General features: G+C 34.4%; 1 long non-coding RNA gene across 1 annotated transcript; it reads left to right on the forward strand.

Annotated features, from left to right (window-relative positions):
* Nucleotides 1-6995: 6995 nt before the first annotated feature.
* LOC112740304 (uncharacterized) lies at nucleotides 6996-8799 on the forward strand. Its single transcript, XR_003171075.3, has 2 exons — nucleotides 6996-7980; nucleotides 8202-8799. It is a non-coding gene; the product is annotated as an uncharacterized lncRNA (long non-coding RNA).
* The last annotated feature ends 5901 nt before the right edge of the window (nucleotides 8800-14700 follow it).

Consider the following 14700-nt stretch of genomic DNA (forward strand, 5'->3'; position numbering starts at 1 on the left):
TTTTTTTTTTTTTTTTAATTTAAATTGATAAGAGCAAACACATGAATAATTATATTTCTAATACATTTTTTTCAGTAAAAATTTTTTGAGTTTTGTTTAAACTTTTGCTTATTTTTTTAGAATTTAGCTAATATATACTCTTATGGCACATAATAAACTTACTATTTATAAAAACTTTTAAATATTTTTAAATAAATAAATTAAAAATTTAAATTTTTTATATTTTTAATAAAAAAATTCAATTTATAAATTTAACATATGTCTTTAAAACACAAAATAGATAATTTTTTTATTTATCTTATATTTTTTTTAAATAATAAAGATCAAATTCTAAACTCTAAATTTTTTTATCTTTATATTATAAAATTACTTTTTTTAAAAATTTAAATTAATAAAAAAATTATATGAATAATTATATCAGAAACGAATTATTACCATAAATTTTTCTCTTTCCCATATTCCTCTATCATTTTTAATAGTACATTGTAATGATTGTACGGACATTTTTCATTATTGAGATGACAAAGCACATTCTTTACTTTTATTTAAAAAAAAAGGATATATAGCTGATGTATAATTAATAGAGTTCTAAATTCGCTTTTTATTTTCTATATGGAGCGCTGGAATGAGTTGAACGCAGTTATGGAGGAGGAGGGAGCTTTATTTTTCTGTGGTGTCAGTGGAGAAGGAAATCGGACCGTGCGAGTGGGAGAGGGGAACTCGGACCCTCCAATTTGCATGCACTTAAGCGGACCGTCCGAGTTGTGCATAAGCAAGCCACGCGTCGCTGAATGCTTGCTCCCCACAAACGGTACTCCTTTAACCCAACCAAACCCAGTGCATGCGTACCAAACGAGAGTTCAGTTTCATTTCCTCCCCCACCAACACACACAACTCCATCTTCTTCCTCCTTCAACGTTCTGGGCAGCTGCTGTGTGAGGAAACAAAGCTAAAATGTCAAGAAAAATTAAACCTAGAAATGTTGATCGTTCGGAACTCCACATTATAAAATATTTGAGCTACTCTGATTATGTAAGTTTTTTTTAAATCTTATTTATTTTTTGCATACTTTAATTTTTTTTAAAATTTAGTTATATTTATGTTTGGTTGTTAGGATATTTATGGTTGTTAGGAGTTGATCTGAAGAATATATATATGAATTAGTGTATAGATTTATTGATAAAAATTTAAAAATAAATTTTTAAATAAATAAGGGGTAAGTGTAGTAGTTTATGGTTGTTAGTTGAGCTGAAGAATATATGTATGAATTAGTGTATAGATTTATTGATAGAAATTTAAAAATAAATGTTTAAATAAATAAGGTGTGTAGTAGTTATTATAATTTGGTCAGAGTAATTTGTAATATAATAAATTATAAAAAAATAGTTTTTAAAAAATTTTGGAATAATTTTAGAAGTTATGATTATTTGTAGAAATTTAGGAATATATGTTTAAATAATAGTTAGAATATATATATGTTTTAAATGTGGTTAGTTGTTGTTTAGATTTTTTTTAATAACAGATTAGAAATAAAAAAATTAATATTAGAAATTTTTGTTATAATATTAGAAATTAGAGTTGTTAACTGTTACAATTAAATTCAGAAATTTAGAAATATGTATTTAAATAATAGTTAGATAAGTGGGTTTAAATATAATTAATTCTTGTTTATAAATTTTTGTATTTTTATAATATCAGTTATCGTACTTAATGTATACTTTAACTATTTATGTATGACTAAAGTATGATAACTACCAACTAAGTATTGTATTTAAATGTTTCAGTTGATGTTCCTTATGTTCATTAAAATACAATGAAGCAGGTTACGATGGCAGTGTTATGAGAACTGTACTGGACCGGACCAGTTCGACCGAAAAACTTTCAAACCGAACCCTATATCGGTCCGGTTCGGCATTTGGACCATGTAAGGATGAAAACCGATTCGAACCGGTATAACTAGGCATGAACCGTTGAATATTCAGTGAACATGTACTTTGACCGGTTCGATCATCGGTTCAGTTCTAACAACTATGTACGACCGTTTAAATCTAATAAAGTACATTGGCACAGGTTACAATGACTCGATCACCGTAAAGTACATTCACAAATGTTACACCGGTTCATACATCATAAAGTTCACTGACACTGCTTCTCTGGAACTGAATTCCATCCCCACGCGAACTCACCATCTGCGATAAAGGGAACTTCTGCCAAGAAAGCAGCCATACCGTAAGTATTTAATACATGATTGTTTAATGACGAAAATTAAATATTAAATCATCACTCACATCATCAATTATGATATAGCTAACATTTACATTAAGTTATTATCTAAATCTCCATTACATAAAAATACAAACATATTAAAACAAATTATGCTGAATAACTAAAAATAAATACCTATACTTCCACATAACCTCATAAATACTATTATAAACAATCAGTTATAATACTCTAATTAACTAAATAACTAAATAAATACAAATTAAACAAATAACTAAAAATAATTATTAATCACCTAAACAATTACAAATAACTACTATAACGAACGCTCATTAATAACTCCTTATTAGCTAAATAAATACAAAGTAACTAAATAACTAAAATTAAATACTGACCGCCTTCATAACTTCATCAAGACTATAATGAATACTCATTAATAAATAAACTAATAAATAATCCCTAATTAACTAAATAACTAAATAAATATAAATTTACTAAATAATCCCTAATTATCTTCGTAAATACTCTAAGAAATACTTATTAATGAATCCTAATTAACATATTAACTAAATGAACACTGGACCCTAAATACTAATTCACTTAAAGTATTTTTATTTTGAACTTGTCTAAATAACCTCTTTTGCAAATGCTAAACGAGTACCTGCACTCATATAGTCTGGAAACTCTGGAGCATGCATGGCTTCCAAATCCAAAACTCGCATGAAAGATGGCTCCTCAAATGGCTCTTCGTTCGCGAGTGCATTTGTAACGTCTGCCACATTCGGAGCCACACTGCCGTCGGCTGGATCTACATCTCCATCTTCACCGACAACTTCGTAATTGCTTTCGAACTCTTCCTCACTGTCACTATTGTAGTCTTCTCGTAAAATATTTCGGTCGGCCTCAGATTGTTCGAATTCAATGTACAACTCGATGAAGGAAATTTGAGCACGACTTTCAATGTACATTGAAAACATCTCTTGCATGCTTGCTTCGTCGGTTACATATTTGGTCTGAAATTGGACGAATCCACCAAATACTAGTACATGATATCTGTATAAAATACATGATATTTTTCTTGACATCTCCGAATCTATCTTCTCACAAATCACTCCTTTAAGCTCTTCAAATAAAATTGTGAAGGGAATAACATCTAATGGATCTTTACAAACAAATTTTACTCCTTCAGGTGTCTGCAACAAAATCTGACTAAAATAATACACCTTCAAAAGAACTCTATCATCCATTCTTCCCACTCACTTAAACAAAAATAGAAATTTTACCATCAATTTTTTTCCCCAATCCAAGTTACCCCATTGCAGGCCAGAGAAAGAAGAAGAGAACTCGAACAAGAAAAAGAAAGTTGGATCTGGTCGGCTGTCTTTGGTTCGCACACTTGAGCAACTATATATATACACACACAATTTGGACGGTTCGAGTGGTGTATACCCTAATTCGAAAAAATTATAAAATAATGAAAACTCACGGTCCGATTTCCATTAGTGTGAATTAAAAAAAAATTTCTACAACCACAAAACGGACCCAGCGATTACTTTAACGAACCAAAAACAAATCACACAAAGAAATCGGACTCACCGTTTTGCTGGGGTCATATCGCACGGTCCGATTTCTCCTATGTGCTAGTGCAAAACAGACCCTCCGATTTGCTTACAAAATTTCCAAAACATAGAAATCGGAGGGTCCGATTACTTCCTTTCCAAATCTGACCAAAACCTGTCCCACATTCCGGTGTAGCACCCCCTCAATCCATATCTCAGCACAACACCAACCCCTCCTCCATAACAAAAAAATGACCCTTCTAAATTAGTTCCCACAAAACATAACTGATATGGTGGCATCCATGAAGCACTTACCCTAGCACACTAATCTTAAGCCTCGTACAATATTAAAATATTAGAGTAAAAGATAAATAGGTTCTTGACCTTTTTTTTGCAGATATTTTTGTTCTTGACCATTGAAAAATACTTTTAAGTCTCTGACGTCCTTAAAAGTTGGACGGATCAGTCCCTCCGTCCAAATGCCTCCGTCAGACCCGACGAAAAGTTCTTGTCACGCGTACGCGTGGGTCACGTGTACGCGTCGCTTGACAGACTTTCCTCTCATCCAACGGAAAGTGCTTGTCACGCGTACACGTGGGTCACGCGTACGCGTCGCTTGGCAGACTTCTCTCTCACGCGTACACGTGTGTCACGATTAGGCGTCGCTATGATTTCTCCACTTCTCCATGAATTCTCCACTTTGCATGCTTTTTTTTTTTTTCATTTCTTTCAAGCTATTCTTGCCTTCAAAACTTTCATGTGAAGCAAAAAATTCTAACTTCTGCATTTACGTTGGGGAAGGTTGATTACAGTTGAGAAATTAGATGAAAAATTCATTCCTTTTCTACCAACTCTACCCTTCATTTTCTTCTATAAAAATGATACCAGTAATCATATAATTTTTACAATAATTCTTTGTTGTTCCAATTTTTTTTCATCAAAATCTTTTAGATTTGTTTCAATAACGCTAAGGTAAATATTTTAATTTTTTTATTATTTTTAATACTCTCTTTCATATTTTGATTTTTATATTTTTTATTTATCTAATAAATATTTTAATATAATTTTTTTGTTCATATAATATTTGTTGTTGGTTGTAATTATTATATATTATATTTGTATGAAATTTTTTTTGTTTTTTTTGTTGTTTTTATTATACTTCTCACTGTACTTTATTTTCGTTTTTATTATATACTAATGATAAGTAACAAAAGAGTCATAAATAATAAAAATTTATAGTCCAAAATGATACTAAATTAAAGAGTACTAACGGTACTAAAAAAATTATAGAACATTTTTTTGTTTAAGTGATTTAAAGTTTTGAAGGCAAGAATGGTTTGAAAGAAATGAAAAAAAAGCATGCAAAGTGGAGAATTCATGGAGAAGTGGAGAAATCATAGCGACGCGTACGCGTGACACATGCGTACGCGTGAGAGAAGTCTGCCAAGCGACGCGTATGCGTGACTCACGTGTACGCGTGATAAGCACTTTCCGTTGGATGAGAGGGAAGTCTGCCGAGCGACGCATACGCGTGACCCACGCGTACGCGTGACAAGCACTTTTCGTTGGGTCTGATGGAAGCATTTGGACGGAGGGACTGATCCGTCCAACTTTTAAGGACGTCAGGGACTTAAAAGTCTTTTCCAATGGACAGGAACGAAAATGTCCACGAAAAAAAGGTCAGGGATCTATTGGTCTTTTACTCAAAATATTATTAGAATTGTTAGTAGTTGGGAGTTAAGTTAGTAATGGTTAGTAGTTAGTAGATGGATATTTATGAGGTTAATTGATAGTATCCCTATAAATAGAATAACTCTTGTATCATGTAACAACAACTTCAACACAACAACTTCACGTATATTATTATCTTCTTATTCTGCTCTTCTCCAAAAAATTTAACATGGTATCAGAGAGCCATGGTGTCCTCCTTAAAAAGGATAGAATATCATTTTTTTATGAAACTACCGTATTTTTTTCACAATGTTCTTTCTCTTCTATGTTGTTTGTTGTTGTTCTTCTTTGTTTGTATCTGTTTTTGATGTTTTCTCACTTTAACAATAAGTCCATCCTCCCCATTTCATCTTTTTGAGTTCAACGGGTCAAAAACAACTGGCATCTGCCATCAAACGTGTGCTCTTTGAAGATAGCTACTTGCTCTCTCTTCTCCCTCAAGCGTAGCGTCTCCTTCTCTTTCTTCTTCTTCTTCAACTCAACGCTAGCAACCCCAGCTCCGGCGCCATTATCCTCTTTTTCCTTTTCTTTTCTTCTATGTGTTACCGCGCCGCACACGTTTTCTTCCTCTGCGTCATTGGACCGCACGTGTCCTCCTCTGCGTCACCGGGCCGTCGCATGCGTTTTTCTCCTCTGCGTCACCGCACGCCGTTCACGTGTTCCCCTAACCAGAGCAGAAGCCCTGTTGCTCCTTTTCGTCATGACAGGCCCACGCCGCACCTCTCTCTCTTCTTTTGTCTTCCTCTGTGTCTCGCGCCACACGCCTCTTTTTCTGCATTACCACGTTGCACGCCTCTTCCTCAACCATCTCGTCGAAACTCATCCAAGTTGGGAATTATTGAAATCTTCATCCACCAGTTTGTGAGAACATATTAAAATATTATTAGAATTGCTAATAGTTGGGAGTTCAGTTAGTAATGACTAGTAGTTAGTAGATGATTATTTATGAGGTTAATTAATAATATCTCTATAAATAGAGTGACCCTTGTATCATATAACAACAACTTTAACACAACAACTTCACATATATTATTATTTTCTTATTCTGTTCTTCTCCCAAAAATTTAACATACAAGTCAATAACTTAATATGATACAACACATATGAAGTTCAGAAACAGTAAAATAGTCCACGTTAAAAATATTTCTTTTCTCCTTTTAGTGTGTGGAGGTCACAAGATTTGAACATACACCTCTAATTGTCACAGTCCAGATTAGATTATTTAAGTGCTATCACTAGCTTATTAATAGGGATAGTAAAAAAATTTTCATCCATGGATATCTACAAAAATTTCTGTAACAGAAGAGTTAATAGAAACCTGCTCCTGTGAATAAATAGAAACGGAAGCGGAAATGAAGGCATCTTACGAAAATTTGTAAAAAATTACTTAAATATTCTTATGTAAGTGTATGTTTAATGGTCTTTTTTTAAGTTTTATCAATAAATAAATTAATTATAATATTTAAATTTGTAACAATTAATTATTTAAATTTGTATTATTACAAGAAGAGAATATTATTACACAGTTATAATTGACCACCAAGAATTATTATATTATTTTGTTAGAAGTCTTTTTATTTTATTTTATTTTAATTTGTATGTTAAAAATTTTGTGTATATTAATTTTTTTGAATTTATATTTAAATTATGTTTTAATTTAATACATTTAATTGAATTGTATTGAATTTTATTGTAATTTTTTTAAAGTTTAATATCTATGAATATTCAAAAATATCTATTTTTTCTATAGTAAAAAAATAAACAGAAATCTATAATAAAAATAGAATACAAATAAAAAGTGTTTTACTAAATAGAGAAAAGAGATGGGAAAGAGGTGTCTCCACTCCCATAAAACTCCATTGTCATCCCTATTTATTAGTGTTTTTGTTTCTTGGATTGGATCGGATGCGTGCGCTAATCAACTATGTGTGCCTTCAGTTATATATGGAGATGCAGATACATAGGGGAATTCAATGCTCTTTGATTACTTGATGGTGGTGATGAAGCTAAGTAGAATTTAATTTCTTAATCTATACCAGCTTGCATTGGATTATGTATATTATTCCTTTTTGATAAGGATGCATCTTGAGATTTGAGAATATTTATATTCTTATTCTTCCTTGTTGGTGCAACTCTGAAAGTAGTTATTGGATTCTTTTTGCTAACAAAGGATTCATTTTCATTGGTGCATGGAAAACGGAACTATATTCATTTAAAGGAATATTTTATCCATCCTAAACAAGAAGTAACTTGGAGATTTCTTCAGTGGTGAAGATCTTAAAGTACCAGGTTACAAATCAAATTAGTTACAATTCATGAGTTAATTCATAAATATTAATTTTTAAGCATATTATTCCAAATTTAGTCGATGGCCTCTTTTCCCTGCTTGGACTTCCATGGCTCATTGCCGTTGGTGTTCTGGGCCGACGTGTACGAGTCTCTTAGCTTCGACTTTGAGCTCCGGAAGGTTAGTCGCATGATAAATCCATATTTAATAATATTTATGTGCTTTAATTAGGTGGAATTTATCAGCTTTTTTTACAATTGATCATTAAAATAGTATGTTTTTATGCTTTTCTCCTATTTGTATTTAAATGACTAAAGAATGTTTTTTGACGCTTTAATTGATTGATTTATTTCACTTATTCATCTCATTTGGTGTTTTGACATGTGTGTTCAACTGTTAAGGATATATAGAGAGAAAATGGCATGAAAAAATAAGAAGATAGCATATAAAAGTGAGGAATCATGAAAATTAGAAGCTTGGGAGTTTTGCCAGCCTGCGTACGCGAGATCACACCCGCATACGCATCGCCTGAGTTTTGACAGTCCCGTGTACGCGAGACCATGGCCGCGTACGTGACCCTTGAATTTTGACAATCTCGCGTATGCATGCACTTGTCGCGTACGCAAGATACCCAGAACGTGCCTTATTAAAGAAATGTGTAAGGGGCAATTTCTGAAAATTTTTAGACCCATTTCCAAGTCCAAATGGAAGTTAATTGATGGAAGGATGGATGGAGATCAACACACATTCTCATAGATAGAAAATATACTTAGTTTTTTATTCTTAGTTTCTAGGGAGAGAAACTCTACATTCTCTCTAGATTTTCTTAAGATTATTACACTTTTGTTATTATATTTTGATTTGGATCTTGTTTAATTTTAGTTTTTTGAATTAGTAGTTGTTGCACTCTCAGTTTCATAGTTGCTTGTTAATTGTTCACTTTTGTTACTTATGATTCTAGTTTGAACTCTTGGGAATATTGAATTTTCTTTGATTGAATTTGAAGTTTTATGTTTTTTTTTTATATTTATTATGGTCTTTGATAGTGATTATATGTAGTGGGTAGTTCTAATTTTTATTTATTTTGCAATCTATTAATGTCTTTTATTAATGCATACCAAGCGTTTTATGAAATATTTTTTTTAATTATGGAGTAGTTTTTCATACTCTTAGTCTAGGTTAAAGGAATTGAGTGACCTTGAGTCATTGTGTCTAATTAGATTGATGATTTGAGAGTCTAAGTTAGTCAATTTGATACCCATTGATACTAATCTTCTACTAAGTTAATTGGTAGTTAGATTGGGACTTATGGGATGATATTGACTATTATGCCTATTTGATGTACTTCAATCATAGAAGTAGACTTAATGGGATTGATTCCTTATAATTGTCATTATATGATTATTAGACAAGGATAGTGATCTCAATTCCCATACCTTAGCCAAGAGTCTTTTGCAACTTATAGATATTAAAACCCCAAAACTTCCTTTGCTTATTTCTTGCTTTAGTTTCTTTTAGTTAGTTTAATTAGTTTTAGAATAGATTTAAACTCATACCTTGTCTTGTTAGATTGATATAGATAATGTTTTGATCACCTTTGATTTAATTTTTTACAACTTAAGTTTCTTGCACATTAAGTTTTGCTAGTTTAAATTTTTGTCTATGCTTATCAACCCTGGATACCTCGACCAACTTTGATACACACAATTGCACATCCTAGGGAGGACGACACAGGAGTAATACTTTCGGTTATTTTTATTGGGTTGAACTTGTGACAATCAAACTAAACTTTGACCGGATAGCTAGTTGTTGGTCTAGAACTATACTTTGATGTAATCATATTCTTGTGAGAAATTCTAGACCGACGATTTGCGTCCGTCAAGTTTTTGGCGCCATTATCGGAAATCATAGCAATGTGTGTCCTATTGTTGGTTTATATGTAGATATTGTACATAGTTTATTTGCTTTTATTTCTACTTTAAGTCTTTGTAATGCATGAGCTTATGGTTTCTAAGTTGAATAACTCGGTCACAAATGGATCCTAGCTTAGCCGAATTTGATCCTAAAATTGAAAGAACCTTACTTCACATTCGGCAAGTTAGGCGTCGGTTGGATTATACGGCTAGTGCACCGGCCTCTTTTGAAGGACCTTCCGAAACACTAGTCCAATCCGATAGTGATTTGGACTTTTCATTCAACGAAGAGACATCTTACTCTTCTGTTGGGACTACTGACATACCTCTGAGTATTGCAGGTGATAACCATATGGTTGAACCTCGAAGGATTACGTTGCATGAGCAAGGAGCACCAGACCTCGTCTTTCAACCACTTCAAGCATGGTACCCTAACTTAGATGCAAACTTTGAATTGAAGAATAGTCTGATTAATTTGTTGCCTAAGTATCATGGGTTGCCAGGACAAGATACTATTAGACATCTAAGAGACTTTTAAGTGGCATGTTCTACTGCTAGGAGACATGGGTCGGATGAAGTGGCCGTCATGGTCTTTGCTTTTCTCTTGAAGGGCAATCAAAAGAATGGTTCTATGATCAATCTGATGCTGTGGTGGCTGATTGGGATTTGTTGAGAAAGGAGTTCTTGGATAAATTCTTTCCTCCGAAAAGGACTGATTACATCCGGAAGAAAATCTATGGTATTATCCAAAGGGACCAAGAATCACTTCACGAGTATTGAACTCGGTTCAAGAGATTGCTAGATTCTTGCCCCCATCATAGGGTGGATGATCCTTTGCTTATTAGTTATTTTTGTGGAGGCCTTTGTACACAAGACAAGAGGCTCCTTAATGCATCTAGTAGTGGCTCTCTTGTGAAATACAAGATGACAGATGAAGTATGGAGGTTAATTAATGATGTTGCGGAGGCCACTCAACATGATAGAGTGAGCAACAATCACCCAAAGAGTGTGGCAGAAGTGTCTTCTTCTGATTTGGCATCGACTAAGACACTTGGGGAGATGACTATTCTTCTCAAACAAATTCATCAAGGGAAAAATTCTTCTTCATCCATGCAATCTATCTAAGCTCCACCTCAAATCTTACAAATTGAGGGACCTCCTAGAGTGTGTGGTGTATGTTCTTGCACTTCACACTACACCGATTAATGCCTTCAAATTCAAAGAGATTACACTCTTGCAGTGGCTAACCCTTATAACAACAGTTCTTCCTACCACCCTCAAAACCAAGGTTCCTACTCTTATGAGGCAATTACAATTAAGGGTGGTGGGATAACTCCCACCAAAGGTGAAACCAAGGACCATTGATAAACCACTATTTTATGGTATATTTTGTACTGAATTGAGTGGATTTTGTAAACTATTCTCACACTTATTCATGTAAATTGCATGTTTTTAAGTTTCCTTCCTGATTTTGTGCTATGAATGAAAACATGCTTCTTTGGCCTTAAAATTTCTAATTCTTAATCCTCTTTTATTACCATTCGATGCCGTGATATGTTTGTTAAGTGTTTTCAGGGTTATAGGGATGGAATGGCTTAGAGGATGGAAAGGAAGCATGCAAAAGTGGAAAGAACACAAGAATTGAAGTTTTGAGAAGCTGGTGTCTACGCGCACGCATGGCTGACGCGTACGCGTGACCGAGCCATAACCAAATGACGCGCACGCGTGGCTGATGCCTACGCGTGGCTAGTGCAGAGTTCAATCGATGCATACGCGTGACGAGCGCCACGTGCCTCAGTAAATAGAATTCGCTGGGGGCAATTTCTGAGCTGCTTTTGACCCAGTTTCAGGCACGAAAATGAAAACAAGAGGCTGTAGAGTGGAGCGGGGAAAAGAGGATTCATTCATTCACACTTTAGGTTTTAGATGTAGGTTTCTAGAGAGAGAGGCTCTCTCCTCTCTCTAGGTTTTAAGGTTTTTAGTCTTATTTCTTCTTAGCTTCAGAATTTTATCTTGCTTTAATTTAGTTTTCTTCTACCTTTTATTGTTCTAGTATCTTAGTTTATCTTCTCTTGTTGATTTCTTTATTTCCCAATTTAGTTTATGAACTCTTCTTGTTAGATTTAATTTTTTTTAATGCAATTTGAGGTATTTCATGTTTATTGCTTCTTTCTTTAATTGTTGGTTATTGATTCCTTACATTTGTTAATCTTAGATTTTACTATTTCTTGTTACTTTTCTATACTTTTATTTTGTACCTTCCAAGTGTTTGATAAAATGCTTGGTTAGATTTTAAAATAGATTTTTATGTTCTTGACTTGGATTGATTAATTAGAGACTCTTGAGTTGTCAAAATTATTTTGTTGATTGGTGATTGAAAGTTGCTAGTTGGCTTGAACCTCACTAATTCTAGTCTTTGATTAGGACTTGTGAACTTAAGTCGATTTTGCTCGCTTAACTTTCCTTCATTTGTTAGAGGATAACTAAGTGAAAGCGATTTGCACTTACCATCACAATTGAGGATGATGATAATGAGGATAGGAATTCCAATTCTCGATCCTTGCTAGGACCTTTCTTCGTTGTTTGTTTATTTTTCTCGCAATTTATATTTTCTTGTTCCTTATTTCAAAACCCCAAAAAGAAGTACATCATAACCAATAATAAACACACTTTCCTGCAATTCCTTGAGAGACGACCCGATGTTTGAATACTTCGGTTTATTTTTATTGGGGTTTGTACTTGTGACAACCTAATTAAATGTTGGTTGAGGATTAATTGTCGGTTTAGAACTATACTTGCAACGCGATTTTATTGAAAAATTCTTTACCGACATTTTTTCTCCGTCAAGTTTTTGGCGCCGTTGTCGGGGAATTGCAAACGTGTGCCTTGTTATTGGTTATTGTGAATATTGTGAATATGTTTGCCTTTTGCTTCTTTGTTAGTTGTTGCTAGTTTTAGGAGTTTATTTCATTATTTCTTGTTAGTTTTTGCTTTTATTTTCTCTTGTTACTATGAATTCTCACCACTTTGGCTATGAGTTTGGTTCAAATTATGTTGTAGGGAGTGGAAGCTACAATGAGAACATGCATCAAAGATGGGACAATCAAAGGTGGGAGGAACCTCGAGCATATGCTTATGGACAACCCTCATGGCAACAACCACCACCATATGCCTATGAACCCCCTCCTCAACATAGTTTTGAACCACCATACTCACAAGCCTCATACCACCAAACACCTCCATATGATCCTAATCCATATCCTCCATACCAAACACCATATGAGCCATGTGAACAAGCACCCATTGAACCACCACAAATCCAACATCATTACCTTCACAACTCTTCTTTTCCCTCCAACTAAGCTCCTATGGATGATACACTTAGTATCATTCTTCAAGAGCAAGAAGAGCTTCAAACCACACTCACCTCTACCCTTCAAGAGTTTATATCCCGTATACCTCCACATTCTACCAACAACCAAAGCACCTTCCAACCTTTAAGCTCTAATGCATCTCCTTTTCAACCACAAGATGAACTCTCTTTTCCACCACAACCCTCCATAGAAGAGTGTCCATATCCATCATTCCAAGAGCAATATGATCCTGCTTATGTTAGCCAAGTGGAACAAGAGCAATATGATCCTGCTTATGTTAGCCAAGTGGAGCAATATGATCCATGGAAGAGTGTCCATATCCATCATTCCAAGAGCAATATGATCCTGCTTATGTTAGCCAAGTGGAACAAGAGCCAATGGATCGTCTCAAGGAAGCAATGGATCGGCTCCAAGCAATCATTCGTCAAAAGGAGCAAGAGGAAGCCCAAAGGATGCGCGAAACTTTCATGGCTAACATTGCTAAAATTCAAGCCACCGTAGACTCATGGGATACATGTCACAAGCAAAGTATTTTCACGGATAAATGTGGAAAATCAACCGAAGAGAGGAGCATGAAGGAGATTTTAAAATCTCAACATGAGAACAAGGAGATGGAGTGTGTTGTCCAACAAGTGGAAACTATGGAGATTGTTGAAGAAGAAAAAGAAGTGGTTGAAAGTTTAGGCGAAGTTGAACAAAAGGTGGATTCCAAGTTTGAGAACACTTCCACACCAAGTGATGTTATTGATGATTTTGTGGAACTTATTGGACCTTCTTCCATTAAGTGTGAATTTGATGTTGAAGAGGATAATATGCAACCTCTTAGGCATATTGTGGATGATGAGAGATTGAAAGAGGTTGAGCAAGCGATAAACCCTATTATTGAAGATGATTCCACACCAACTAATATTCTATTCGAGTTTGTTGAACCTTCCTCATTGTGTTGTGAAATTGATGTCGAGGAGGCTAGAGCACAACCTCCAACACATGACTTGAACAATGTGGAATGTATTGAAGAAGTTGGTGAGCAAGGAATTGAAATCGAAGAAGCTTGCCAAAAGGTGGAGGTAGTCAAAGAAGAGCACAAGGGGGTGGAACTAGCAAGATCCTTGGGACCACCCCTACCTAAGTCACCATCATCCATCCTTTCATTCAAGTGGGTAAATCTCTTATCGCTAAGCTTTACTTTCCCACTTGAATATGGTTTGCTTGAAACGGATGGCCCGCTTAGAACTCTTTATGGATTGAAGAGTAAAAGAGAGTTGTGTAGTGGTCCGCAAAATGATGTTAGGCTCATCAAGGTTGAACCCCCAAGTCATAGGTCTCATGGTTGGAGGAATGCTAAATTGTATGGATCTAGGAGGGGCATTTGGTGCCTAAATGAGAATTCGGCTTGCTTCTCACCCAATTGGAACTATGATGCTCAATTTGAAGAAGGGTGTAAAAACAAAGTGTCCCCGGATCACAAAAGGAGGATTAATTTTGGGAGCTCAAAGCTTGTGAAAAACTTCATCAAGGTTTGGTGAATTTATTTGGCAATGTTGGAGCTTATTAGAAGTCCAAGCATTGGTGGGAGTTTCAAGATGAGTTCAAGCACAAGCCACCATGACAAG

This window comes from Arachis hypogaea, chromosome 14 (genome assembly GCF_003086295.3).
Source record: "Arachis hypogaea cultivar Tifrunner chromosome 14, arahy.Tifrunner.gnm2.J5K5, whole genome shotgun sequence".
NCBI lineage: Eukaryota > Viridiplantae > Streptophyta > Magnoliopsida > Fabales > Fabaceae > Arachis > Arachis hypogaea.